A 25,247-nucleotide genomic window follows, 5' to 3' on the forward strand; every position below is an offset into this window, starting at 1 on the left:
GACGTTCATAAACCAGTCAGTGCAACTCATCATTTTGGTCTCCAATTCTCAAACTCAAATTCTCACCCACGGAGGATTAAATGAGAATCTTTCTTGTTTAACACTGGAATGGGGTGGTGCACTGTTCACTACCCGAATATACTGCCACATCGGGTCAATGCATAGGGCAACAGAAGCAAGCTTCCAAATCAGCTCCCTTTCTCAAAAATCCATTTAATTTATGGTCCCCAGATAGGGAACGTATGTATCAGTATGTGCTCACAAGTCACCCAAGTGCAAGTATTCACACAAAAAAAAACGTGCCTCAGGATGCGATCTGTCGCAAGATCCTTTCTTTTTTTACACTTGATCTAAGCCAAAAGGCCTAGAGGGGATAACCGGGAAAGGGGTGGACCCAACCATGTCCCCTTCATGAGCACTCACATTACTCATAGGAATGGAAGGAAGGCTGGCAGCCAACCAGCCTCCCATACACTCTCTGGGTGGGTGGCAGTCAGCCACCTATACATACATACAGCACAGGCTAAACCCACATCATCACTTAAAAAAAGGACAGGCGACCATTGCACTCTGATGGAGCATTTAGCAATGCAATCCATAGCCTGGCTTTTGCCTGAACCCCCATCACTCCTCCTCTTGCATATAAGACAATATTTCAGATCTGCATATGAAAACAACACGCCTACCTTTGTTGCACATAGCTGCCTGCCTGTCTCTAGTTACCCCACTGGCTGTAGCTGCGTCCCTTCCGACATGGAATAACACCAACTGTAACGATAAACTGAAAATTAACAGTATAAACCTGCATCATTTTGGACTCTGGTATTTGCTGAATCCGGGTGACCTGACAATCGATGGTGGTGCCGCTGGTGATTCTGGCCTTCTTGGAATCTGTTGGGCCTATGTGTTAGCTCACACATCACTTGGGTATCCATGGTAACTACCACAACATGGTCATCTGCAGTTTACATCTAGCCCGTGGCATTGAATGGCATTTTAAAAGTGCTAAGGGTCCTGGTGCAATAATCCTCCCATGAGGATCAGCCTCAACGGCTTTGTAGATTGCACTCATGTCAGCAACTCCATATACATTTTTTTTTCTTCATGCTTCTTTCTTCATCCTTTTTTCTTTCTGTCATTCAGACTTTCATTCATTCGATCTCTCTCACTCACTTGCTTTAACTCATTTGTTCTCACTCACTCACTCACTCACTCAATCACTCACTCACTCATTCACTCTCACTCACTCTCACTCTCTCACTCACTCGCTCACTAAGTCAGTCTCTCTCTCTCTCTCTCTCTTTTTCTTTTTATATATATTTTTTTCCGTCTTCTTCTTCTTCTTCTTCTTCTTCTTCTTCAGACCCTGTCATAGCACTAATGCCTTTCCAATACCACCAGCAGATGGAGACACTCCATTGCAACATTGGTTGTGAGCAGCAGTTTCTAAAAACAAATGCCTCATGGCGGATTTCCCATCCATCAATGGATGGTAAATTTTGTTTTTATCATTCACTGACCACAGATACCAATGCATGGTCAAGCAACAGCAATGACACACCCTTGTGTATAGGCATGAGACCCTCACGTCATTTAACAGGATTCAGCACCACCCACAAGACAGCTACCTGTCATGTCATGTCAAACCTGCACAGGTGTGCTAGATTATTATTATTTAGTTTTATTTTATTTTTTTACACCAATCAGTGTGCAAACATGGTCATTAAAACGCTAAATGAATAGACGTTCATAAACCAGTCAGTGCAACTCATCATTTTGGTCTCCAATTCTCAAACTCAAATTCTCACCCACGGAGGATTAAATGAGAATCTTTCTTGTTTAACACTGGAATGGGGTGGTGCACTGTTCACTACCCGAATATACTGCCACATCGGGTCAATGCATAGGGCGACAGAAGCAAGCTTCCAAATCAGCTCCCTTTCTCAAAAATCCATTTAATTTATGGTCCCCAGATAGGGAACGTATGTATCAGTATGTGCTCACAAGTCACCCAAGTGCAAGTATTCACACAAAAAAAAACGTGCCTCAGGATGCGATCTGTCGCAAGATCCTTTCTTTTTTTACACTTGATCTAAGCCAAAAGGCCTAGAGGGGATAACCGGGAAAGGGGTGGACCCAACCATGTCCCCTTCATGAGCACTCACATTACTCATAGGAATGGAAGGAAGGCTGGCAGCCAACCAGCCTCCCATACACTCTCTGGGTGGGTGGCAGTCAGCCACCCATACATACATACAGCACAGGCTAAACCCACATCATCACTTAAAAAAAGGACAGGCGACCATTGCACTCTGATGGAGCATTTAGCAATGCAATCCATAGCCTGGCTTTTGCCTGAACCCCCATCACTCCTCCTCTTGCATATAAGACAATATTTCAGATCTGCATATGAAAACAACACGCCTACCTTTGTTGCACATAGCTGCCTGCCTGTCTCTAGTTACCCCACTGGCTGTAGCTGCGTCCCTTCCGACATGGAATAACACCAACTGTAACGATAAACTGAAAATTAACAGTATAAACCTGCATCATTTTGGACTCTGGTATTTGCTGAATCCGGGTGACCTGACAATCGATGGTGGTGCCGCTGGTGATTCTGGCCTTCTTGGAATCTGTTGGGCCTATGTGTTAGCTCACACATCACTTGGGTATCCATGGTAACTACCACAACATGGTCATCTGCAGTTTACATCTAGCCCGTGGCATTGAATGGCATTTTAAAAGTGCTAAGGGTCCTGGTGCAATAATCCTCCCATGAGGATCAGCCTCAACGGCTTTGTAGATTGCACTCATGTCAGCAACTCCATATACATTTTTTTTTCTTCATGCTTCTTTCTTCATCCTTTTTTCTTTCTGTCATTCAGACTTTCATTCATTCGATCTCTCTCACTCACTTGCTTTAACTCATTTGTTCTCACTCACTCACTCACTCACTCACTCAATCACTCACTCACTCATTCACTCTCACTCACTCTCACTCTCTCACTCACTCGCTCACTAAGTCAGTCTCTCTCTCTCTCTCTCTCTTTTTCTTTTTATATATATTTTTTTCCATCTTCTTCTTCTTCTTCTTCTTCAGACCCTGTCATAGCACTAATGCCTTTCCAATACCACCAGCAGATGGAGACACTCCATTGCAACATTGGTTGTGAGCAGCAGTTTCTAAAAACAAATGCCTCATGGCGGATTTCCCATCCATCAATGGATGGTAAATTTTGTTTTTATCATTCACTGACCACAGATACCAATGCATGGTCAAGCAACAGCAATGACACACCCTTGTGTATAGGCATGAGACCCTCACGTCATTTAACAGGATTCAGCACCACCCACAAGACAGCTACCTGTCATGTCATGTCAAACCTGCACAGGTGTGCTAGATTATTATTATTTAGTTTTATTTTATTTTTTTACACCAATCAGTGTGCAAACATGGTCATTAAAACGCTAAATGAATAGACGTTCATAAACCAGTCAGTGCAACTCATCATTTTGGTCTCCAATTCTCAAACTCAAATTCTCACCCACGGAGGATTAAATGAGAATCTTTCTTGTTTAACACTGGAATGGGGTGGTGCACTGTTCACTACCCGAATATACTGCCACATCGGGTCAATGCATAGGGCAACAGAAGCAAGCTTCCAAATCAGCTCCCTTTCTCAAAAATCCATTTAATTTATGGTCCCCAGATAGGGAACGTATGTATCAGTATGTGCTCACAAGTCACCCAAGTGCAAGTATTCACACAAAAAAAAACGTGCCTCAGGATGCGATCTGTCGCAAGATCCTTTCTTTTTTTACACTTGATCTAAGCCAAAAGGCCTAGAGGGGATAACCGGGAAAGGGGTGGACCCAACCATGTCCCCTTCATGAGCACTCACATTACTCATAGGAATGGAAGGAAGGCTGGCAGCCAACCAGCCTCCCATACACTCTCTGGGTGGGTGGCAGTCAGCCACCTATACATACATACAGCACAGGCTAAACCCACATCATCACTTAAAAAAAGGACAGGCGACCATTGCACTCTGATGGAGCATTTAGCAATGCAATCCATAGCCTGGCTTTTGCCTGAACCCCCATCACTCCTCCTCTTGCATATAAGACAATATTTCAGATCTGCATATGAAAACAACACGCCTACCTTTGTTGCACATAGCTGCCTGCCTGTCTCTAGTTACCCCACTGGCTGTAGCTGCGTCCCTTCCGACATGGAATAACACCAACTGTAACGATAAACTGAAAATTAACAGTATAAACCTGCATCATTTTGGACTCTGGTATTTGCTGAATCCGGGTGACCTGACAATCGATGGTGGTGCCGCTGGTGATTCTGGCCTTCTTGGAATCTGTTGGGCCTATGTGTTAGCTCACACATCACTTGGGTATCCATGGTAACTACCACAACATGGTCATCTGCAGTTTACATCTAGCCCGTGGCATTGAATGGCATTTTAAAAGTGCTAAGGGTCCTGGTGCAATAATCCTCCCATGAGGATCAGCCTCAACGGCTTTGTAGATTGCACTCATGTCAGCAACTCCATATACATTTTTTTTTCTTCATGCTTCTTTCTTCATCCTTTTTTCTTTCTGTCATTCAGACTTTCATTCATTCGATCTCTCTCACTCACTTGCTTTAACTCATTTGTTCTCACTCACTCACTCACTCACTCAATCACTCACTCACTCATTCACTCTCACTCACTCTCACTCTCTCACTCACTCGCTCACTAAGTCAGTCTCTCTCTCTCTCTCTCTCTTTTTCTTTTTATATATATTTTTTTCCGTCTTCTTCTTCTTCTTCTTCTTCAGACCCTGTCATAGCACTAATGCCTTTCCAATACCACCAGCAGATGGAGACACTCCATTGCAACATTGGTTGTGAGCAGCAGTTTCTAAAAACAAATGCCTCATGGCGGATTTCCCATCCATCAATGGATGGTAAATTTTGTTTTTATCATTCACTGACCACAGATACCAATGCATGGTCAAGCAACAGCAATGACACACCCTTGTGTATAGGCATGAGACCCTCACGTCATTTAACAGGATTCAGCACCACCCACAAGACAGCTACCTGTCATGTCATGTCAAACCTGCACAGGTGTGCTAGATTATTATTATTTCGTTTTATTTTATTTTTTTACACCAATCAGTGTGCAAACATGGTCATTAAAACGCTAAATGAATAGACGTTCATAAACCAGTCAGTGCAACTCATCATTTTGGTCTCCAATTCTCAAACTCAAATTCTCACCCACGGAGGATTAAATGAGAATCTTTCTTGTTTAACACTGGAATGGGGTGGTGCACTGTTCACTACCCGAATATACTGCCACATCGGGTCAATGCATAGGGCGACAGAAGCAAGCTTCCAAATCAGCTCCCTTTCTCAAAAATCCATTTAATTTATGGTCCCCAGATAGGGAACGTATGTATCAGTATGTGCTCACAAGTCACCCAAGTGCAAGTATTCACACAAAAAAAAAAACGTGCCTCAGGATGCGATCTGTCGCAAGATCCTTTCTTTTTTTACACTTGATCTAAGCCAAAAGGCCTAGAGGGGATAACCGGGAAAGGGGTGGACCCAACCATGTCCCCTTCATGAGCACTCACATTACTCATAGGAATGGAAGGAAGGCTGGCAGCCAACCAGCCTCCCATACACTCTCTGGGTGGGTGGCAGTCAGCCACCCATACATACATACAGCACAGGCTAAACCCACATCATCACTTAAAAAAAGGACAGGCGACCATTGCACTCTGATGGAGCATTTAGCAATGCAATCCATAGCCTGGCTTTTGCCTGAACCCCCATCACTCCTCCTCTTGCATATAAGACAATATTTCAGATCTGCATATGAAAACAACACGCCTACCTTTGTTGCACATAGCTGCCTGCCTGTCTCTAGTTACCCCACTGGCTGTAGCTGCGTCCCTTCCGACATGGAATAACACCAACTGTAACGATAAACTGAAAATTAACAGTATAAACCTGCATCATTTTGGACTCTGGTATTTGCTGAATCCGGGTGACCTGACAATCGATGGTGGTGCCGCTGGTGATTCTGGCCTTCTTGGAATCTGTTGGGCCTATGTGTTAGCTCACACATCACTTGGGTATCCATGGTAACTACCACAACATGGTCATCTGCAGTTTACATCTAGCCCGTGGCATTGAATGGCATTTTAAAAGTGCTAAGGGTCCTGGTGCAATAATCCTCCCATGAGGATCAGCCTCAACGGCTTTGTAGATTGCACTCATGTCAGCAACTCCATATACATTTTTTTTTCTTCATGCTTCTTTCGTCATCCTTTTTTCTTTCTGTCATTCAGACTTTCATTCATTCGATCTCTCTCACTCACTTGCTTTAACTCATTTGTTCTCACTCACTCACTCACTCACTCAATCACTCACTCACTCATTCACTCTCACTCACTCTCACTCTCTCACTCACTCGCTCACTAAGTCAGTCTCTCTCTCTCTCTCTCTCTTTTTCTTTTTATATATATTTTTTTCCGTCTTCTTCTTCTTCTTCTTCTTCTTCTTCTTCTTCTTCAGACCCTGTCATAGCACTAATGCCTTTCCAATACCACCAGCAGATGGAGACACTCCATTGCAACATTGGTTGTGAGCAGCAGTTTCTAAAAACAAATGCCTCATGGCGGATTTCCCATCCATCAATGGATGGTAAATTTTGTTTTTATCATTCACTGACCACAGATACCAATGCATGGTCAAGCAACAGCAATGACACACCCTTGTGTATAGGCATGAGACCCTCACGTCATTTAACAGGATTCAGCACCACCCACAAGACAGCTACCTGTCATGTCATGTCAAACCTGCACAGGTGTGCTAGATTATTATTATTTAGTTTTATTTTATTTTTTTACACCAATCAGTGTGCAAACATGGTCATTAAAACGCTAAATGAATAGACGTTCATAAACCAGTCAGTGCAACTCATCATTTTGGTCTCCAATTCTCAAACTCAAATTCTCACCCACGGAGGATTAAATGAGAATCTTTCTTGTTTAACACTGGAATGGGGTGGTGCACTGTTCACTACCCGAATATACTGCCACATCGGGTCAATGCATAGGGCGACAGAAGCAAGCTTCCAAATCAGCTCCCTTTCTCAAAAATCCATTTAATTTATGGTCCCCAGATAGGGAACGTATGTATCAGTATGTGCTCACAAGTCACCCAAGTGCAAGTATTCACACAAAAAAAAAAACGTGCCTCAGGATGCGATCTGTCGCAAGATCCTTTCTTTTTTTACACTTGATCTAAGCCAAAAGGCCTAGAGGGGATAACCGGGAAAGGGGTGGACCCAACCATGTCCCCTTCATGAGCACTCACATTACTCATAGGAATGGAAGGAAGGCTGGCAGCCAACCAGCCTCCCATACACTCTCTGGGTGGGTGGCAGTCAGCCACCCATACATACATACAGCACAGGCTAAACCCACATCATCACTTAAAAAAAGGACAGGCGACCATTGCACTCTGATGGAGCATTTAGCAATGCAATCCATAGCCTGGCTTTTGCCTGAACCCCCATCACTCCTCCTCTTGCATATAAGACAATATTTCAGATCTGCATATGAAAACAACACGCCTACCTTTGTTGCACATAGCTGCCTGCCTGTCTCTAGTTACCCCACTGGCTGTAGCTGCGTCCCTTCCGACATGGAATAACACCAACTGTAACGATAAACTGAAAATTAACAGTATAAACCTGCATCATTTTGGACTCTGGTATTTGCTGAATCCGGGTGACCTGACAATCGATGGTGGTGCCGCTGGTGATTCTGGCCTTCTTGGAATCTGTTGGGCCTATGTGTTAGCTCACACATCACTTGGGTATCCATGGTAACTACCACAACATGGTCATCTGCAGTTTACATCTAGCCCGTGGCATTGAATGGCATTTTAAAAGTGCTAAGGGTCCTGGTGCAATAATCCTCCCATGAGGATCAGCCTCAACGGCTTTGTAGATTGCACTCATGTCAGCAACTCCATATACATTTTTTTTTCTTCATGCTTCTTTCTTCATCCTTTTTTCTTTTTGTCATTCAGACTTTCATTCATTCGATCTCTCTCACTCACTTGCTTTAACTCATTTGTTCTCACTCACTCACTCACTCACTCAATCACTCACTCACTCATTCACTCTCACTCACTCTCACTCTCTCACTCACTCGCTCACTAAGTCAGTCTCTCTCTCTCTCTCTCTCTTTTTCTTTTTATATATATTTTTTTCCGTCTTCTTCTTCTTCTTCTTCTTCTTCTTCTTCAGACCCTGTCATAGCACTAATGCCTTTCCAATACCACCAGCAGATGGAGACACTCCATTGCAACATTGGTTGTGAGCAGCAGTTTCTAAAAACAAATGCCTCATGGCGGATTTCCCATCCATCAATGGATGGTAAATTTTGTTTTTATCATTCACTGACCACAGATACCAATGCATGGTCAAGCAACAGCAATGACACACCCTTGTGTATAGGCATGAGACCCTCACGTCATTTAACAGGATTCAGCACCACCCACAAGACAGCTACCTGTCATGTCATGTCAAACCTGCACAGGTGTGCTAGATTATTATTATTTAGTTTTATTTTATTTTTTTACACCAATCAGTGTGCAAACATGGTCATTAAAACGCTAAATGAATAGACGTTCATAAACCAGTCAGTGCAACTCATCATTTTGGTCTCCAATTCTCAAACTCAAATTCTCACCCACGGAGGATTAAATGAGAATCTTTCTTGTTTAACACTGGAATGGGGTGGTGCACTGTTCACTACCCGAATATACTGCCACATCGGGTCAATGCATAGGGCGACAGAAGCAAGCTTCCAAATCAGCTCCCTTTCTCAAAAATCCATTTAATTTATGGTCCCCAGATAGGGAACGTATGTATCAGTATGTGCTCACAAGTCACCCAAGTGCAAGTATTCACACAAAAAAAAAACGTGCCTCAGGATGCGATCTGTCGCAAGATCCTTTCTTTTTTTACACTTGATCTAAGCCAAAAGGCCTAGAGGGGATAACCGGGAAAGGGGTGGACCCAACCATGTCCCCTTCATGAGCACTCACATTACTCATAGGAATGGAAGGAAGGCTGGCAGCCAACCAGCCTCCCATACACTCTCTGGGTGGGTGGCAGTCAGCCACCCATACATACATACAGCACAGGCTAAACCCACATCATCACTTAAAAAAAGGACAGGCGACCATTGCACTCTGATGGAGCATTTAGCAATGCAATCCATAGCCTGGCTTTTGCCTGAACCCCCATCACTCCTCCTCTTGCATATAAGACAATATTTCAGATCTGCATATGAAAACAACACGCCTACCTTTGTTGCACATAGCTGCCTGCCTGTCTCTAGTTACCCCACTGGCTGTAGCTGCGTCCCTTCCGACATGGAATAACACCAACTGTAACGATAAACTGAAAATTAACAGTATAAACCTGCATCATTTTGGACTCTGGTATTTGCTGAATCCGGGTGACCTGACAATCGATGGTGGTGCCGCTGGTGATTCTGGCCTTCTTGGAATCTGTTGGGCCTATGTGTTAGCTCACACATCACTTGGGTATCCATGGTAACTACCACAACATGGTCATCTGCAGTTTACATCTAGCCCGTGGCATTGAATGGCATTTTAAAAGTGCTAAGGGTCCTGGTGCAATAATCCTCCCATGAGGATCAGCCTCAACGGCTTTGTAGATTGCACTCATGTCAGCAACTCCATATACATTTTTTTTTCTTCATGCTTCTTTCTTCATCCTTTTTTCTTTCTGTCATTCAGACTTTCATTCATTCGATCTCTCTCACTCACTTGCTTTAACTCATTTGTTCTCACTCACTCACTCACTCACTCAATCACTCACTCACTCATTCACTCTCACTCACTCTCACTCTCTCACTCACTCGCTCACTAAGTCAGTCTCTCTCTCTCTCTCTCTCTTTTTCTTTTTATATATATTTTTTTCCGTCTTCTTCTTCTTCTTCTTCTTCTTCTTCTTCTTCTTCTTCTTCTTCAGACCCTGTCATAGCACTAATGCCTTTCCAATACCACCAGCAGATGGAGACACTCCATTGCAACATTGGTTGTGAGCAGCAGTTTCTAAAAACAAATGCCTCATGGCGGATTTCCCATCCATCAATGGATGGTAAATTTTGTTTTTATCATTCACTGACCACAGATACCAATGCATGGTCAAGCAACAGCAATGACACACCCTTGTGTATAGGCATGAGACCCTCACGTCATTTAACAGGATTCAGCACCACCCACAAGACAGCTACCTGTCATGTCATGTCAAACCTGCACAGGTGTGCTAGATTATTATTATTTAGTTTTATTTTATTTTTTTACACCAATCGGTGTGCAAACATGGTCATTAAAACGCTAAATGAATAGACGTTCATAAACCAGTCAGTGCAACTCATCATTTTGGTCTCCAATTCTCAAACTCAAATTCTCACCCACGGAGGATTAAATGAGAATCTTTCTTGTTTAACACTGGAATGGGGTGGTGCACTGTTCACTACCCGAATATACTGCCACATCGGGTCAATGCATAGGGCGACAGAAGCAAGCTTCCAAATCAGCTCCCTTTCTCAAAAATCCATTTAATTTATGGTCCCCAGATAGGGAACGTATGTATCAGTATGTGCTCACAAGTCACCCAAGTGCAAGTATTCACACAAAAAAAAACGTGCCTCAGGATGCGATCTGTCGCAAGATCCTTTCTTTTTTTACACTTGATCTAAGCCAAAAGGCCTAGAGGGGATAACCGGGAAAGGGGTGGACCCAACCATGTCCCCTTCATGAGCACTCACATTACTCATAGGAATGGAAGGAAGGCTGGCAGCCAACCAGCCTCCCATACACTCTCTGGGTGGGTGGCAGTCAGCCACCCATACATACATACAGCACAGGCTAAACCCACATCATCACTTAAAAAAAGGACAGGCGACCATTGCACTCTGATGGAGCATTTAGCAATGCAATCCATAGCCTGGCTTTTGCCTGAACCCCCATCACTCCTCCTCTTGCATATAAGACAATATTTCAGATCTGCATATGAAAACAACACGCCTACCTTTGTTGCACATAGCTGCCTGCCTGTCTCTAGTTACCCCACTGGCTGTAGCTGCGTCCCTTCCGACATGGAATAACACCAACTGTAACGATAAACTGAAAATTAACAGTATAAACCTGCATCATTTTGGACTCTGGTATTTGCTGAATCCGGGTGACCTGACAATCGATGGTGGTGCCGCTGGTGATTCTGGCCTTCTTGGAATCTGTTGGGCCTATGTGTTAGCTCACACATCACTTGGGTATCCATGGTAACTACCACAACATGGTCATCTGCAGTTTACATCTAGCCCGTGGCATTGAATGGCATTTTAAAAGTGCTAAGGGTCCTGGTGCAATAATCCTCCCATGAGGATCAGCCTCAACGGCTTTGTAGATTGCACTCATGTCAGCAACTCCATATACATTTTTTTTTCTTCATGCTTCTTTCTTCATCCTTTTTTCTTTCTGTCATTCAGACTTTCATTCATTCGATCTCTCTCACTCACTTGCTTTAACTCATTTGTTCTCACTCACTCACTCACTCACTCAATCACTCACTCACTCATTCACTCTCACTCACTCTCACTCTCTCACTCACTCGCTCACTAAGTCAGTCTCTCTCTCTCTCTCTTTTTCTTTTTATATATATTTTTTTCCGTCTTCTTCTTCTTCTTCTTCTTCTTCTTCAGACCCTGTCATAGCACTAATGCCTTTCCAATACCACCAGCAGATGGAGACACTCCATTGCAACATTGGTTGTGAGCAGCAGTTTCTAAAAACAAATGCCTCATGGCGGATTTCCCATCCATCAATGGATGGTAAATTTTGTTTTTATCATTCACTGACCACAGATACCAATGCATGGTCAAGCAACAGCAATGACACACCCTTGTGTATAGGCATGAGACCCTCACGTCATTTAACAGGATTCAGCACCACCCACAAGACAGCTACCTGTCATGTCATGTCAAACCTGCACAGGTGTGCTAGATTATTATTATTTAGTTTTATTTTATTTTTTTACACCAATCAGTGTGCAAACATGGTAATTAAAACGCTAAATGAATAGACGTTCATAAACCAGTCAGTGCAACTCATCATTTTGGTCTCCAATTCTCAAACTCAAATTCTCACCCACGGAGGATTAAATGAGAATCTTTCTTGTTTAACACTGGAATGGGGTGGTGCACTGTTCACTACCCGAATATACTGCCACATCGGGTCAATGCATAGGGCGACAGAAGCAAGCTTCCAAATCAGCTCCCTTTCTCAAAAATCCATTTAATTTATGGTCCCCAGATAGGGAACGTATGTATCAGTATGTGCTCACAAGTCACCCAAGTGCAAGTATTCACACAAAAAAAAACGTGCCTCAGGATGCGATCTGTCGCAAGATCCTTTCTTTTTTTACACTTGATCTAAGCCAAAAGGCCTAGAGGGGATAACCGGGAAAGGGGTGGACCCAACCATGTCCCCTTCATGAGCACTCACATTACTCATAGGAATGGAAGGAAGGCTGGCAGCCAACCAGCCTCCCATACACTCTCTGGGTGGGTGGCAGTCAGCCACCCATACATACATACAGCACAGGCTAAACCCACATCATCACTTAAAAAAAGGACAGGCGACCATTGCACTCTGATGGAGCATTTAGCAATGCAATCCATAGCCTGGCTTTTGCCTGAACCCCCATCACTCCTCCTCTTGCATATAAGACAATATTTCAGATCTGCATATGAAAACAACACGCCTACCTTTGTTGCACATAGCTGCCTGCCTGTCTCTAGTTACCCCACTGGCTGTAGCTGCGTCCCTTCCGACATGGAATAACACCAACTGTAACGATAAACTGAAAATTAACAGTATAAACCTGCATCATTTTGGACTCTGGTATTTGCTGAATCCGGGTGACCTGACAATCGATGGTGGTGCCGCTGGTGATTCTGGCCTTCTTGGAATCTGTTGGGCCTATGTGTTAGCTCACACATCACTTGGGTATCCATGGTAACTACCACAACATGGTCATCTGCAGTTTACATCTAGCCCGTGGCATTGAATGGCATTTTAAAAGTGCTAAGGGTCCTGGTGCAATAATCCTCCCATGAGGATCAGCCTCAACGGCTTTGTAGATTGCACTCATGTCAGCAACTCCATATACATTTTTTTTTCTTCATGCTTCTTTCTTCATCCTTTTTTCTTTCTGTCATTCAGACTTTCATTCATTCGATCTCTCTCACTCACTTGCTTTAACTCATTTGTTCTCACTCACTCACTCACTCAATCACTCACTCACTCATTCACTCTCACTCACTCTCACTCTCTCACTCACTCGCTCACTAAGTCAGTCTCTCTCTCTCTCTCTCTCTTTTTCTTTTTATATATATTTTTTTCCGTCTTCTTCTTCTTCTTCTTCTTCTTCTTCTTCTTCAGACCCTGTCATAGCACTAATGCCTTTCCAATACCACCAGCAGATGGAGACACTCCATTGCAACATTGGTTGTGAGCAGCAGTTTCTAAAAACAAATGCCTCATGGCGGATTTCCCATCCATCAATGGATGGTAAATTTTGTTTTTATCATTCACTGACCACAGATACCAATGCATGGTCAAGCAACAGCAATGACACACCCTTGTGTATAGGCATGAGACCCTCACGTCATTTAACAGGATTCAGCACCACCCACAAGACAGCTACCTGTCATGTCATGTCAAACCTGCACAGGTGTGCTAGATTATTATTATTTAGTTTTATTTTATTTTTTTACACCAATCAGTGTGCAAACATGGTCATTAAAACGCTAAATGAATAGACGTTCATAAACCAGTCAGTGCAACTCATCATTTTGGTCTCCAATTCTCAAACTCAAATTCTCACCCACGGAGGATTAAATGAGAATCTTTCTTGTTTAACACTGGAATGGGGTGGTGCACTGTTCACTACCCGAATATACTGCCACATCGGGTCAATGCATAGGGCGACAGAAGCAAGCTTCCAAATCAGCTCCCTTTCTCAAAAATCCATTTAATTTATGGTCCCCAGATAGGGAACGTATGTATCAGTATGTGCTCACAAGTCACCCAAGTGCAAGTATTCACACAAAAAAAAACGTGCCTCAGGATGCGATCTGTCGCAAGATCCTTTCTTTTTTTACACTTGATCTAAGCCAAAAGGCCTAGAGGGGATAACCGGGAAAGGGGTGGACCCAACCATGTCCCCTTCATGAGCACTCACATTACTCATAGGAATGGAAGGAAGGCTGGCAGCCAACCAGCCTCCCATACACTCTCTGGGTGGGTGGCAGTCAGCCACCCATACATACATACAGCACAGGCTAAACCCACATCATCACTTAAAAAAAGGACAGGCGACCATTGCACTCTGATGGAGCATTTAGCAATGCAATCCATAGCCTGGCTTTTGCCTGAACCCCCATCACTCCTCCTCTTGCATATAAGACAATATTTCAGATCTGCATATGAAAACAACACGCCTACCTTTGTTGCACATAGCTGCCTGCCTGTCTCTAGTTACCCCACTGGCTGTAGCTGCGTCCCTTCCGACATGGAATAACACCAACTGTAACGATAAACTGAAAATTAACAGTATAAACCTGCATCATTTTGGACTCTGGTATTTGCTGAATCCGGGTGACCTGACAATCGATGGTGGTGCCGCTGGTGATTCTGGCCTTCTTGGAATCTGTTGGGCCTATGTGTTAGCTCACACATCACTTGGGTATCCATGGTAACTACCACAACATGGTCATCTGCAGTTTACATCTAGCCCGTGGCATTGAATGGCATTTTAAAAGTGCTAAGGGTCCTGGTGCAATAATCCTCCCATGAGGATCAGCCTCAACGGCTTTGTAGATTGCACTCATGTCAGCAACTCCATATACATTTTTTTTTCTTCATGCTTCTTTCTTCATCCTTTTTTCTTTCTGTCATTCAGACTTTCATTCATTCGATCTCTCTCACTCACTTGCTTTAACTCATTTGTTCTCACTCACTCACTCACTCACTCAATCACTCACTCACTCATTCACTCTCACTCACTCTCACTCTCTCACTCACTCGCTCACTAAGTCAGTCTCTCTCTCTCTCTCTCTCTTTTTCTTTTTATATATATTTTTTTCCGTCTTCTTCTTCTTCTTCTTCTTCTTCTTCTTCTTCTTCAGACCCTGTCATAGCACTAATGCCTTTCCAATACCACCAGCAGATGGAGACACTCCATTGCAACATTGGTTGTGAGCAGCAGTTTCTAAAAACAAATGCCTCATGGCGGATTTCCCATCCATCAATGGATGGTAAATTTTGTTTTTATCATTCACTGACCACAGATACCAATGCATGGTCAAGCAACAGCAATGACACACCCTTGTGTATAGGCATGAGACCCTCACGTCATTTAACAGGATTCAGCACCACCCACAAGACAGCTACCTGTCATGTCATGTCAAACCTGCACAGGTGTGCTAGATTATTATTATTTAGTTTTATTTTATTTTTTTACACCAATCAGTGTGCAAACATGGTCATTAAAACGCTAAATGAATAGACGTTCATAAACCAGTCAGTGCAACTCATCATTTTGGTCTCCAATTCTCAAACTCAAATTCTCACCCACGGAGGATTAAATGAGAATCTTTCTTGTTTAACACTGGAATGGGGTGGTGCACTGTTCACTACCCGAATATACTGCCACATCGGGTCAATGCATAGGGCGACAGAAGCAAGCTTCCAAATCAGCTCCCTTTCTCAAAAATCCATTTAATTTATGGTCCCCAGATAGGGAACGTATGTATCAGTATGTGCTCACAAGTCACCCAAGTGCAAGTATTCACACAAAAAAAAACGTGCCTCAGGATGCGATCTGTCGCAAGATCCTTTCTTTTTTTACACTTGATCTAAGCCAAAAGGCCTAGAGGGGATAACCGGGAAAGGGGTGGACCCAACCATGTCCCCTTCATGAGCACTCACATTACTCATAGGAATGGAAGGAAGGCTGGCAGCCAACCAGCCTCCCATACACTCTCTGGGTGGGTGGCAGTCAGCCACCCATACATACATACAGCACAGGCTAAACCCACATCATCACTTAAAAAAAGGACAGGCGACCATTGCACTCTGATGGAGCATTTAGCAATGCAATCCATAGCCTGGCTTTTGCCTGAACCCCCATCACTCCTCCTCTTGCATATAAGACAATATTTCAGATCTGCATATGAAAACAACACGCCTACCTTTGTTGCACATAGCTGCCTGCCTGTCTCTAGTTACCCCACTGGCTGTAGCTGCGTCCCTTCCGACATGGAATAACACCAACTGTAACGATAAACTGAAAATTAACAGTATAAACCTGCATCATTTTGGACTCTGGTATTTGCTGAATCCGGGTGACCTGACAATCGATGGTGGTGCCGCTGGTGATTCTGGCCTTCTTGGAATCTGTTGGGCCTATGTGTTAGCTCACACATCACTTGGGTATCCATGGTAACTACCACAACATGGTCATCTGCAGTTTACATCTAGCCCGTGGCATTGAATGGCATTTTAAAAGTGCTAAGGGTCCTGGTGCAATAATCCTCCCATGAGGATCAGCCTCAACGGCTTTGTAGATTGCACTCATGTCAGCAACTCCATATACATTTTTTTTTCTTCATGCTTCTTTCTTCATCCTTTTTTCTTTCTGTCATTCAGACTTTCATTCATTCGATCTCTCTCACTCACTTGCTTTAACTCATTTGTTCTCACTCACTCACTCACTCACTCACTCAATCACTCACTCACTCACTCTCACTCACTCTCACTCTCTCACTCACTCGCTCACTAAGTCAGTCTCTCTCTCTCTCTCTCTCTTTTTCTTTTTATATATATTTTTTTCCGTCTTCTTCTTCTTCTTCTTCTTCTTCTTCTTCTTCAGACCCTGTCATAGCACTAATGCCTTTCCAATACCACCAGCAGATGGAGACACTCCATTGCAACATTGGTTGTGAGCAGCAGTTTCTAAAAACAAATGCCTCATGGCGGATTTCCCATCCATCAATGGATGGTAAATTTTGTTTTTATCATTCACTGACCACAGATACCAATGCATGGTCAAGCAACAGCAATGACACACCCTTGTGTATAGGCATGAGACCCTCACGTCATTTAACAGGATTCAGCACCACCCACAAGACAGCTACCTGTCATGTCATGTCAAACCTGCACAGGTGTGCTAGATTATTATTATTTAGTTTTATTTTATTTTTTTACACCAATCAGTGTGCAAACATGGTCATTAAAACGCTAAATGAATAGACGTTCATAAACCAGTCAGTGCAACTCATCATTTTGGTCTCCAATTCTCAAACTCAAATTCTCACCCACGGAGGATTAAATGAGAATCTTTCTTGTTTAACACTGGAATGGGGTGGTGCACTGTTCACTACCCGAATATACTGCCACATCGGGTCAATGCATAGGGCGACAGAAGCAAGCTTCCAAATCAGCTCCCTTTCTCAAAAATCCATTTAATTTATGGTCCCCAGATAGGGAACGTATGTATCAGTATGTGCTCACAAGTCACCCAAGTGCAAGTATTCACACAAAAAAAAACGTGCCTCAGGATGCGATCTGTCGCAAGATCCTTTCTTTTTTTACACTTGATCTAAGCCAAAAGGCCTAGAGGGGATAACCGGGAAAGGGGTGGACCCAACCATGTCCCCTTCATGAGCACTCACATTACTCATAGGAATGGAAGGAAGGCTGGCAGCCAACCAGCCTCCCATACACTCTCTGGGTGGGTGGCAGTCAGCCACCCATACATACATACAGCACAGGCTAAACCCACATCATCACTTAAAAAAAGGACAGGCGACCATTGCACTCTGATGGAGCATTTAGCAATGCAATCCATAGCCTGGCTTTTGCCTGAACCCCCATCACTCCTCCTCTTGCATATAAGACAATATTTCAGATCTGCATATGAAAACAACACGCCTACCTTTGTTGCACATAGCTGCCTGCCTGTCTCTAGTTACCCCACTGGCTGTAGCTGCGTCCCTTCCGACATGGAATAACACCAACTGTAACGATAAACTGAAAATTAACAGTATAAACCTGCATCATTTTGGACTCTGGTATTTGCTGAATCCGGGTGACCTGACAATCGATGGTGGTGCCGCTGGTGATTCTGGCCTTCTTGGAATCTGTTGGGCCTATGTGTTAGCTCACACATCACTTGGGTATCCATGGTAACTACCACAACATGGTCATCTGCAGTTTACATCTAGCCCGTGGCATTGAATGGCATTTTAAAAGTGCTAAGGGTCCTGGTGCAATAATCCTCCCATGAGGATCAGCCTCAACGGCTTTGTAGATTGCACTCATGTCAGCAACTCCATATACATTTTTTTTTCTTCATGCTTCTTTCTTCATCCTTTTTTCTTTCTGTCATTCAGACTTTCATTCATTCGATCTCTCTCACTCACTTGCTTTAACTCATTTGTTCTCACTCACTCACTCACTCACTCAATCACTCACTCACTCATTCACTCTCACTCACTCTCACTCTCTCACTCACTCGCTCACTAAGTCAGTCTCTCTCTCTCTCTCTCTCTTTTTCTTTTTATATATATTTTTTTCCGTCTTCTTCTTCTTCTTCTTCAGACCCTGTCATAGCACTAATGCCTTTCCAATACCACCAGCAGATGGAGACACTCCATTGCAACATTGGTTGTGAGCAGCAGTTTCTAAAAACAAATGCCTCATGGCGGATTTCCCATCCATCAATGGATGGTAAATTTTGTTTTTATCATTCACTGACCACAGATACCAATGCATGGTCAAGCAACAGCAATGACACACCCTTGTGTATAGGCATGAGACCCTCACGTCATTTAACAGGATTCAGCACCACCCACAAGACAGCTACCTGTCATGTCATGTCAAACCTGCACAGGTGTGCTAGATTATTATTATTTAGTTTTATTTTATTTTTTTACACCAATCAGTGTGCAAACATGGTCATTAAAACGCTAAATGAATAGACGTTCATAAACCAGTCAGTGCAACTCATCATTTTGGTCTCCAATTCTCAAACTCAAATTCTCACCCACGGAGGATTAAATGAGAATCTTTCTTGTTTAACACTGGAATGGGGTGGTGCACTGTTCACTACCCGAATATACTGCCACATCGGGTCAATGCATAGGGCGACAGAAGCAAGCTTCCAAATCAGCTCCCTTTCTCAAAAATCCATTTAATTTATGGTCCCCAGATAGGGAACGTATGTATCAGTATGTGCTCACAAGTCACCCAAGTGCAAGTATTCACACAAAAAAAAACGTGCCTCAGGATGCGATCTGTCGCAAGATCCTTTCTTTTTTTACACTTGATCTAAGCCAAAAGGCCTAGAGGGGATAACCGGGAAAGGGGTGGGCCCAACCATGTCCCCTTCATGAGCACTCACATTACTCATAGGAATGGAAGGAAGGCTGGCAGCCAACCAGCCTCCCATACACTCTCTGGGTGGGTGGCAGTCAGCCACCCATACATACATACAGCACAGGCTAAACCCACATCATCACTTAAAAAAAGGACAGGCGACCATTGCACTCTGATGGAGCATTTAGCAATGCAATCCATAGCCTGGCTTTTGCCTGAACCCCCATCACTCCTCCTCTTGCATATAAGACAATATTTCAGATCTGCATATGAAAACAACACGCCTACCTTTGTTGCACATAGCTGCCTGCCTGTCTCTAGTTACCCCACTGGCTGTAGCTGCGTCCCTTCCGACATGGAATAACACCAACTGTAACGATAAACTGAAAATTAACAGTATAAACCTGCATCATTTTGGACTCTGGTATTTGCTGAATCCGGGTGACCTGACAATCGATGGTGGTGCCGCTGGTGATTCTGGCCTTCTTGGAATCTGTTGGGCCTATGTGTTAGCTCACACATCACTTGGGTATCCATGGTAACTACCACAACATGGTCATCTGCAGTTTACATCTAGCCCGTGGCATTGAATGGCATTTTAAAAGTGCTAAGGGTCCTGGTGCAATAATCCTCCCATGAGGATCAGCCTCAACGGCTTTGTAGATTGCACTCATGTCAGCAACTCCATATACATTTTTTTTTCTTCATGCTTCTTTCTTCATCCTTTTTTCTTTCTGTCATTCAGACTTTCATTCATTCGATCTCTCTCACTCACTTGCTTTAACTCATTTGTTCTCACTCACTCACTCACTCACTCAATCACTCACTCACTCATTCACTCTCACTCACTCTCACTCTCTCACTCACTCGCTCACTAAGTCAGTCTCTCTCTCTCTCTTTTTCTTTTTATATATATTTTTTTCCGTCTTCTTCTTCTTCTTCTTCTTCTTCTTCTTCAGACCCTGTCATAGCACTAATGCCTTTCCAATACCACCAGCAGATGGAGACACTCCATTGCAACATTGGTTGTGAGCAGCAGTTTCTAAAAACAAATGCCTCATGGCGGATTTCCCATCCATCAATGGATGGTAAATTTTGTTTTTATCATTCACTGACCACAGATACCAATGCATGGTCAAGCAACAGCAATGACACACCCTTGTGTATAGGCATGAGACCCTCACGTCATTTAACAGGATTCAGCACCACCCACAAGACAGCTACCTGTCATGTCATGTCAAACCTGCACAGGTGTGCTAGATTATTATTATTTAGTTTTATTTTATTTTTTTACACCAATCAGTGTGCAAACATGGTCATTAAAACGCTAAATGAATAGACGTTCATAAACCAGTCAGTGCAACTCATCATTTTGGTCTCCAATTCTCAAACTCAAATTCTCACCCACGGAGGATTAAATGAGAATCTTTCTTGTTTAACACTGGAATGGGGTGGTGCACTGTTCACTACCCGAATATACTGCCACATCGGGTCAATGCATAGGGCGACAGAAGCAAGCTTCCAAATCAGCTCCCTTTCTCAAAAATCCATTTAATTTATGGTCCCCAGATAGGGAACGTATGTATCAGTATGTGCTCACAAGTCACCCAAGTGCAAGTATTCACACAAAAAAAAACGTGCCTCAGGATGCGATCTGTCGCAAGATCCTTTCTTTTTTTACACTTGATCTAAGCCAAAAGGCCTAGAGGGGATAACCGGGAAAGGGGTGGACCCAACCATGTCCCCTTCATGAGCACTCACATTACTCATAGGAATGGAAGGAAGGCTGGCAGCCAACCAGCCTCCCATACACTCTCTGGGTGGGTGGCAGTCAGCCACCCATACATACATACAGCACAGGCTAAACCCACATCATCACTTAAAAAAAGGACAGGCGACCATTGCACTCTGATGGAGCATTTAGCAATGCAATCCATAGCCTGGCTTTTGCCTGAACCCCCATCACTCCTCCTCTTGCATATAAGACAATATTTCAGATCTGCATATGAAAACAACACGCCTACCTTTGTTGCACATAGCTGCCTGCCTGTCTCTAGTTACCCCACTGGCTGTAGCTGCGTCCCTTCCGACATGGAATAACACCAACTGTAACGATAAACTGAAAATTAACAGTATAAACCTGCATCATTTTGGACTCTGGTATTTGCTGAATCCGGGTGACCTGACAATCGATGGTGGTGCCGCTGGTGATTCTGGCCTTCTTGGAATCTGTTGGGCCTATGTGTTAGCTCACACATCACTTGGGTATCCATGGTAACTACCACAACATGGTCATCTGCAGTTTACATCTAGCCCGTGGCATTGAATGGCATTTTAAAAGTGCTAAGGGTCCTGGTGCAATAATCCTCCCATGAGGATCAGCCTCAACGGCTTTGTAGATTGCACTCATGTCAGCAACTCCATATACATTTTTTTTTCTTCATGCTTCTTTCTTCATCCTTTTTTCTTTCTGTCATTCAGACTTTCATTCATTCGATCTCTCTCACTCACTTGCTTTAACTCATTTGTTCTCACTCACTCACTCACTCACTCAATCACTCACTCACTCATTCACTCTCACTCACTCTCACTCTCTCACTCACTCGCTCACTAAGTCAGTCTCTCTCTCTCTCTCTCTCTTTTTCTTTTTATATATATTTTTTTCCGTCTTCTTCTTCTTCTTCTTCTTCTTCTTCTTCAGACCCTGTCATAGCACTAATGCCTTTCCAATACCACCAGCAGATGGAGACACTCCATTGCAACATTGGTTGTGAGCAGCAGTTTCTAAAAACAAATGCCTCATGGCGGATTTCCCATCCATCAATGGATGGTAAATTTTGTTTTTATCATTCACTGACCACAGATACCAATGCATGGTCAAGCAACAGCAATGACACACCCTTGTGTATAGGCATGAGACCCTCACGTCATTTAACAGGATTCAGCACCACCCACAAGACAGCTACCTGTCATGTCATGTCAAACCTGCACAGGTGTGCTAGATTATTATTATTTAGTTTTATTTTATTTTTTTACACCAATCAGTGTGCAAACATGGTCATTAAAACGCTAAATGAATAGACGTTCATAAACCAGTCAGTGCAACTCATCATTTTGGTCTCCAATTCTCAAACTCAAATTCTCACCCACGGAGGATTAAATGAGAATCTTTCTTGTTTAACACTGGAATGGGGTGGTGCACTGTTCACTACCCGAATATACTGCCACATCGGGTCAATGCATAGGGCGACAGAAGCAAGCTTCCAAATCAGCTCCCTTTCTCAAAAATCCATTTAATTTATGGTCCCCAGATAGGGAACGTATGTATCAGTATGTGCTCACAAGTCACCCAAGTGCAAGTATTCACACAAAAAAAAACGTGCCTCAGGATGCGATCTGTCGCAAGATCCTTTCTTTTTTTACACTTGATCTAAGCCAAAAGGCCTAGAGGGGATAACCGGGAAAGGGGTGGACCCAACCATGTCCCCTTCATGAGCACTCACATTACTCATAGGAATGGAAGGAAGGCTGGCAGCCAACCAGCCTCCCATACACTCTCTGGGTGGGTGGCAGTCAGCCACCCATACATACATACAGCACAGGCTAAACCCACATCATCACTTAAAAAAAGGACAGGCGACCATTGCACTCTGATGGAGCATTTAGCAATGCAATCCATAGCCTGGCTTTTGCCTGAACCCCCATCACTCCTCCTCTTGCATATAAGACAATATTTCAGATCTGCATATGAAAACAACACGCCTACCTTTGTTGCACATAGCTGCCTGCCTGTCTCTAGTTACCCCACTGGCTGTAGCTGCGTCCCTTCCGACATGGAATAACACCAACTGTAACGATAAACTGAAAATTAACAGTATAAACCTGCATCATTTTGGACTCTGGTATTTGCTGAATCCGGGTGACCTGACAATCGATGGTGGTGCCGCTGGTGATTCTGGCCTTCTTGGAATCTGTTGGGCCTATGTGTTAGCTCACACATCACTTGGGTATCCATGGTAACTACCACAACATGGTCATCTGCAGTTTACATCTAGCCCGTGGCATTGAATGGCATTTTAAAAGTGCTAAGGGTCCTGGTGCAATAATCCTCCCATGAGGATCAGCCTCAACGGCTTTGTAGATTGCACTCATGTCAGCAACTCCATATACATTTTTTTTTCTTCATGCTTCTTTCTTCATCCTTTTTTCTTTCTGTCATTCAGACTTTCATTCATTCGATCTCTCTCACTCACTTGCTTTAACTCATTTGTTCTCACTCACTCACTCACTCACTCAATCACTCACTCACTCATTCACTCTCACTCACTCTCACTCTCTCACTCACTCGCTCACTAAGTCAGTCTCTCTCTCTCTCTCTCTCTTTTTCTTTTTATATATATTTTTTTCCGTCTTCTTCTTCTTCTTCTTCAGACCCTGTCATAGCACTAATGCCTTTCCAATACCACCAGCAGATGGAGACACTCCATTGCAACATTGGTTGTGAGCAGCAGTTTCTAAAAACAAATGCCTCATGGCGGATTTCCCATCCATCAATGGATGGTAAATTTTGTTTTTATCATTCACTGACCACAGATACCAATGCATGGTCAAGCAACAGCAATGACACACCCTTGTGTATAGGCATGAGACCCTCACGTCATTTAACAGGATTCAGCACCACCCACAAGACAGCTACCTGTCATGTCATGTCAAACCTGCACAGGTGTGCTAGATTATTATTATTTAGTTTTATTTTATTTTTTTACACCAATCAGTGTGCAAACATGGTCATTAAAACGCTAAATGAATAGACGTTCATAAACCAGTCAGTGCAACTCATCATTTTGGTCTCCAATTCTCAAACTCAAATTCTCACCCACGGAGGATTAAATGAGAATCTTTCTTGTTTAACACTGGAATGGGGTGGTGCACTGTTCACTACCCGAATATACTGCCACATCGGGTCAATGCATAGGGCGACAGAAGCAAGCTTCCAAATCAGCTCCCTTTCTCAAAAATCCATTTAATTTATGGTCCCCAGATAGGGAACGTATGTATCAGTATGTGCTCACAAGTCACCCAAGTGCAAGTATTCACACAAAAAAAAACGTGCCTCAGGATGCGATCTGTCGCAAGATCCTTTCTTTTTTTACACTTGATCTAAGCCAAAAGGCCTAGAGGGGATAACCGGGAAAGGGGTGGACCCAACCATGTCCCCTTCATGAGCACTCACATTACTCATAGGAATGGAAGGAAGGCTGGCAGCCAACCAGCCTCCCATACACTCTCTGGGTGGGTGGCAGTCAGCCACCCATACATACATACAGCACAGGCTAAACCCACATCATCACTTAAAAAAAGGACAGGCGACCATTGCACTCTGATGGAGCATTTAGCAATGCAATCCATAGCCTGGCTTTTGCCTGAACCCCCATCACTCCTCCTCTTGCATATAAGACAATATTTCAGATCTGCATATGAAAACAACACGCCTACCTTTGTTGCACATAGCTGCCTGCCTGTCTCTAGTTACCCCACTGGCTGTAGCTGCGTCCCTTCCGACATGGAATAACACCAACTGTAACGATAAACTGAAAATTAACAGTATAAACCTGCATCATTTTGGACTCTGGTATTTGCTGAATCCGGGTGACCTGACAATCGATGGTGGTGCCGCTGGTGATTC

General features: G+C 43.5%; 15 pseudogenes; all 15 read right to left on the reverse strand.

The window, feature by feature from the left end:
* Positions 1-111: 111 nt before the first annotated feature.
* LOC130341640 (U2 spliceosomal RNA) lies at positions 112-375 on the reverse strand (annotated as a pseudogene).
* A 1,478-nt stretch (positions 376-1,853) lies between these two features.
* On the reverse strand, positions 1,854-2,117 carry LOC130341577 (U2 spliceosomal RNA; annotated as a pseudogene).
* Positions 2,118-3,590: 1,473 nt separating this feature from the next.
* LOC130341652 (U2 spliceosomal RNA) lies at positions 3,591-3,854 on the reverse strand (annotated as a pseudogene).
* Positions 3,855-5,323: 1,469 nt separating this feature from the next.
* LOC130341619 (U2 spliceosomal RNA) lies at positions 5,324-5,589 on the reverse strand (annotated as a pseudogene).
* Positions 5,590-7,073: 1,484 nt separating this feature from the next.
* On the reverse strand, positions 7,074-7,339 carry LOC130341620 (U2 spliceosomal RNA; annotated as a pseudogene).
* Positions 7,340-8,817: 1,478 nt separating this feature from the next.
* LOC130341617 (U2 spliceosomal RNA) lies at positions 8,818-9,082 on the reverse strand (annotated as a pseudogene).
* Positions 9,083-10,575: 1,493 nt separating this feature from the next.
* On the reverse strand, positions 10,576-10,839 carry LOC130341578 (U2 spliceosomal RNA; annotated as a pseudogene).
* A 1,471-nt stretch (positions 10,840-12,310) lies between these two features.
* LOC130341579 (U2 spliceosomal RNA) lies at positions 12,311-12,574 on the reverse strand (annotated as a pseudogene).
* Positions 12,575-14,051: 1,477 nt separating this feature from the next.
* Positions 14,052-14,315, reverse strand: LOC130341580 (U2 spliceosomal RNA; annotated as a pseudogene).
* Positions 14,316-15,799: 1,484 nt separating this feature from the next.
* Positions 15,800-16,063, reverse strand: LOC130341581 (U2 spliceosomal RNA; annotated as a pseudogene).
* Positions 16,064-17,544: 1,481 nt separating this feature from the next.
* LOC130341583 (U2 spliceosomal RNA) lies at positions 17,545-17,808 on the reverse strand (annotated as a pseudogene).
* Positions 17,809-19,274: 1,466 nt separating this feature from the next.
* On the reverse strand, positions 19,275-19,538 carry LOC130341584 (U2 spliceosomal RNA; annotated as a pseudogene).
* Positions 19,539-21,010: 1,472 nt separating this feature from the next.
* On the reverse strand, positions 21,011-21,274 carry LOC130341585 (U2 spliceosomal RNA; annotated as a pseudogene).
* Positions 21,275-22,752: 1,478 nt separating this feature from the next.
* Positions 22,753-23,016, reverse strand: LOC130341587 (U2 spliceosomal RNA; annotated as a pseudogene).
* Positions 23,017-24,482: 1,466 nt separating this feature from the next.
* LOC130341588 (U2 spliceosomal RNA) lies at positions 24,483-24,746 on the reverse strand (annotated as a pseudogene).
* Positions 24,747-25,247: the final 501 nt, after the last annotated feature.

Source organism: Hyla sarda, unplaced genomic scaffold, assembly GCF_029499605.1.
Source record: "Hyla sarda isolate aHylSar1 unplaced genomic scaffold, aHylSar1.hap1 scaffold_623, whole genome shotgun sequence".
Lineage (NCBI taxonomy): Eukaryota > Metazoa > Chordata > Amphibia > Anura > Hylidae > Hyla > Hyla sarda.